This window comes from Pteropus vampyrus, unplaced genomic scaffold (assembly GCF_000151845.1).
Source record: "Pteropus vampyrus isolate Shadow unplaced genomic scaffold, Pvam_2.0 Scaffold70, whole genome shotgun sequence".
NCBI lineage: Eukaryota > Metazoa > Chordata > Mammalia > Chiroptera > Pteropodidae > Pteropus > Pteropus vampyrus.
This window is the reverse complement of record NW_011888851.1, coordinates 5240735-5245705: the sequence shown is the minus strand read 5'-3', so window position 1 is coordinate 5245705 and position 4971 is coordinate 5240735. Positions and strand designations below refer to the sequence as shown.

Here is a 4971-nt window from a genome sequence, read left to right as displayed (position 1 = left end):
AAGTTCTATAAAATGTATTAAAAATTAAATGCTTTCATTATTTAATAAGAGCTTTTTGATCAGCAAAACTTAGCCATGTTCTCCTATGGCATGCTTTTTAATCTTCCACACTTATCTCTAGCATTTCAGTTCTATGGGAGGCTCAAAATCTTGATGATACTCAATATATCTATATTTATTCCTTCAATAATTATTTTTGAGTACCTATTATATAACTAGTACTTTTCTAAGCCATGGACATAACACAAAGATAAACATGAAAGAATCCCTGCCCTTGTGGAAACTATTTTCTAGTAATGAACACCAACAATAAATAAGAACACAAACTAATATAATTTTCCAAATTGGTTTCATATTATAAAGAAAATGAGAAGCAAAAACAACCAAGGAAGAAGTAACTTTATTTTTTTAACATTTTTTTTATTTTTTAATTATACTCGACATACATTATTATATTAGTTTCAGGTATACAACATAGTGATTACACATTTATATAACTTAAGAAGTGGTAATCCCAATAAATCTAGTACCCATCTGACACCATACATAGTTATTATAATACTATTGACAATATTTCTTATGCTATACTTTATATCTCAATAACTATTATGTAACTACCAATTTGTACTTCTTAATGCCTTCCCCTTTTTCACCTACCCCTCAATCACCTCCCACCTGACAACCATTAAAATATTCTCTGTACTTATGAGTTTGTTTCCATTTTGCTTTTTGTTTATTTTGTCTTTTGATTCCATATGTAAGTGAATCACATGTTATTTGTCCTTTTCTGACTTACTCCACTCAGCACAATATCTTTTGGTTCCATCCATGTTATTATAGATGGAAAGATTTCACTCTTTTTTATAGCTGAGTAATATTCTGTTATGTATATGTACCACTTCTTTTTTATCCTTTCATTCATTGATGGACACTCAGGTTGCCTTTTATCTTGGCTTTGTATGTAATGCTGCAATGAAGATACGGATGCTCATGTCCCCTCAAGTAGTGCTTTTGGTCTCTTTGGATAAATACCCAGAAGTGGGATCACTTGGTCCTTCTTTGTCTCTTGTTATAGCCTTTTAAAGTCCTTCTTTGTCTCTTGTTATAGCCTTTTAAAGTCTATTTTGTATGGTGTAAGTATTGCTACCCCAGCTTTTTATATTTCTGTTTTCATGAAATATCTTTTTTCATCCCTTTACATTCAGTCTGTGTGTGTCTTTCAATCTGAAGTAAGTCTTTTATAGGTGGTATATGTAAAGGTCTTGTTTTCCTATCCATTCAGCCATGCTATGTCTTTTGAATGGAGCATTTAATCCATTTACATAAAATAATTGTTGATAGATATGCAGTTATTGGCATTTTATTAATTACATATTTTTCTTCTCCTTTTCCTTTTCTTTCTCCTTCTCCTTCTTCTCTTTCTTCTTCTTCTTCTAGAAGTCTCTCTAACATTTTTTGTAATACTGGTTTGTTGGTAATGAACTCCTTTAGCTTTATCTCGCCTTATCTGTTCTTCAATTCTAAATGATAGCTTTGCTGGGTAGAATAATCTTGGTTGTAGGTCATTGCTTTTCATCACTTTGACTATTTCATGCCAGTCCCTTCTGGCCTGCAAAACTTCTGTTGAGAAATCAGCTGACAGTCTTATGGGAGCTCCCTTGTAGGTAACTAACTGCTTTTCTCTTGCTGCTTTTAAGATTCTCTCTTTGGACATGGATCCATAGTGTAGAGGTTAGCATGTCTGCTTTACACGCAGATGATCTTGGGTTTGCGCCCCAGTGGAGCCATGACCCATGGTCAATGGCCATGCCACCCTGAATAAGCCTGATGTCTGATCTCGGAAGCTAAGCAGAGTCGGGCCTGATTACTACTTGGATGGGAGACCACCTAGGAAGACCAGGTGCTGTAGGCATAAATAATAATAAATAATAGCAACAACAAAAAAATGAGATTCTCTCTTTGTCTTTAATCTTTGGCATATTAATGATGATGTGTCTTACAGTGGGCCTCTTTGGTTTCATATTGTTTTGGACTCTCTGCACTTCCTAGAGTTGTATGGAAAAGCTACTGGAGGGGGATTGGGTGGGCCCACAAGTTGGGTAGGGGGGGTTCTCAGGGAATCACCAGGACAAGGTGACCAGTGTTAGCCAGGTTGATGGAGACTTAGATATGGCAGCCACCTGTGTCTGCATGCTGGGAGGGGTGAGGGCTAACCAGAAAAAACAATGGCTTCTGCCAGCACTTCCGTCTAGGAGAAAGCTGCTTCTCCAGCCATTGCCCTGAAACCTGATAACTCAGTTCCTCCATGTATGTCCCTGGAATTCTTCAGGTAGTTTTCCCAGTGCTAGAGCTCAGAGTAAGTGAGTCGTTAGTGAGTAAGTCCATCTGTGGACCCTTTAAGAAGAACGTCTGCAACTCCCGCAGCTCTCCATCTCACTCAGCTGCAATCTCCACTGGTTTTCATAGCCAGAGGTTGTGGGGATTTCTCTTCTTGGCACTGGAACCCTGGGCTGGAAGCACAGTGTGGATATGGAACCCCTTGCTCTTCCAGGGTGACCTCTTCAGCTGAGATATTCTTTTCAATTCTCAACTGCCACACATGGTTGTGGGACTAGCTTGTTTTGGTATCCTGCCCTCCCCCACCACTTGTCTCTAGGTGGCTTCTTGTGTATGTACTCAGTAGTCTAACTTCTGTTCAGCCAGACCTCAGATGACTCCCAATGATGAGTGTTCTGTAGTTTAGTTGTAATTTTGATGTGGTCATGAGGAGGTGAGCGCAGCTTCTACCTACTGTGCCATCTTGACTGAAAGTTCAGAATGAGCAACTTTATATGGTCAGTCTGAGAAGGGACATTTGAACTTAGACCAAAAGATAAGAAGGAGTCCTGTGTGAGCGAGGCCTGAGAAGAATGTTCCAGAAAGAGAGATTTGCCTGTGGCATAAAATAGCAGCTAAAAGGAAAGATGTACAGCAATGAGATGAGATGAGAGATGAGGTGATTAGGGGGAAAAGGCTCATGGTGAAGTTGGAGAGGAGTCAGAGGTCAGATCCCACAATATCCTATAGAGGCCACATGTCTACATTTTATTCCAAAGTTGATAGCAAGCCACTGAAGAAAGTTAAGCATGAGTGTGACATGATTTGATTTATATGTCAAGAGGATCACTCAGATTTCTGTGAGGAAAACAAGTTTGAATGGGGATAGAGCAAAAACGCAGAAACAGTTATGGAACTCTTGCAGTGCTCCAGGCAAAAGGTGATGTCAAGAGCAGAAGAAAATGGAGAAAATCAGATACAATTGAAATATTTTGGAATTACCCTGAACAAGACTCACCAAGAGATTATATGGTGACAGAAGTAGGAATTAAAAAGAAAAATATTAGGACTTTTCTATTTCTGTGTCTCCAATCTTTAACACAATGCCTAGCATATAGTAAATGCTCAATAAATATATTTAGAATTGATATTCTTTCCCCCTATAAAAGCTATGTCTCCCAAAATGATGATTAGGAAAAGAACAGAGGAGCACAGAGAACAAATAAATAAAAGGAGAATCTAGAGGATGAATAAGAGTGGGAAACAGAGATAAAGGTTTCCCTTCAGTGAAGCTGATAATGACTTTACTGTCAGAGGATCAAGGTCAAAGTCTTGGTTTATGTCTCTCCCTCCAGGCAGCTTTCCAATAAATGTCTAAAGAGGTCCCAGGCCAGCAGAGGCAGAACTGAATATTGCATGGTAAATAAGGAATGGGGCTGTGTATAGAAAAGACATTTTTAAAGTTATTGTGTGATATAGGAAATAATTTTTCATCATTTCCTTGGCTGACTTTGAAGCAAGAGTTTAAAAATAAAGAAAAGATTATGAAGCATGTAGCCTGAAAATAATAGAATCAAGCAGTTCTGTCTTGGTACATTGATTCGGATATTACAGAGGGCATTTTGTTAACACTGTCTTTTAGCATTAATGTCGCATACATGTATGGACATGTTTCTTTTCAACAAGACCACTAAAATAACCCTGAAATAGACAACAAAATCTTGCAAAAATTTTAAATAGGAAGCACAAATATTTCCATACTTCAGACTGGTGAGGTTACATAAAAATAGATGAGGGTCATACATATTAAATAGTAATATGTGATTGCAGATGTACATACTTTAATTGGCACCCATGGGTTAATTCAGGATCTTTTAGAAATTCTGACTTTCCTGGAAAGGGGTTTCTGGCACCCATATTTGTCCCCAGTTTTTCTTTCAAGATTCAATTTACAGACCATTTTTTAAAATCCTGCTGGCTCTTCATGTAGTTTTGAGTGATGCCTTCTAAATTCCTTCTAAGTTAACTTAAAAATAAAATGCACTTGCTTTTATGCTAATACCATTTAAAGTCTAAAAATGGTGTTCACGACTTTAGTCTTGTTCTTTCCACTCTGGTTGTAGTATTTATTTTCCCGTATGTGATTGATGGGTAGGCTTTGCTCTGGGAAGGAGACACATCATGCACATCTCAATATTATAGCGATGCTCTATTTCTAATTATAGTTCCTTTGCCACCTTTCAGCCAAATGCTACCTGAAATATTGGTAACTTTGGGAAAAAATTATGTTTATTGAGGGGTAACACAGCTATTGCAGGCCTGAGAGGAAATAATAATGGTTTTTGAAGGGAAAGAAAGAATATGTTTAAGGCATTGGCAAATAGCATCAATAAACACTGACTTAGAGTCTAAAGGGTTTTTGGGAGGGCCTCTCAAATCGCATGTCTGACTTCCTGTTCTCTTTATGTTATGATCAGCTTTGAAACTAGGATTGTCTCTCCAGAAGTGCATTGAGTTCATAGATAAGCACAATGTGGAAATGATTTCCTCTGTGGGATACATAGAAAGACACCTCCTTTGTGGCAAGATTTCTAAAAATGCACTGGGCCTTCTTACTTCACTTTGCAACTTCCCTCTTTCTCCCAACTTAGAGTG

At 37.6% G+C, this 4971-nt stretch overlaps 1 pseudogene; it reads left to right on the top strand.

The window, feature by feature from the left end:
• The first annotated feature begins 1796 nt into the window (after positions 1 to 1796).
• Positions 1797 to 1912, top strand: LOC111740974 (annotated as a pseudogene).
• Positions 1913 to 4971: the final 3059 nt, after the last annotated feature.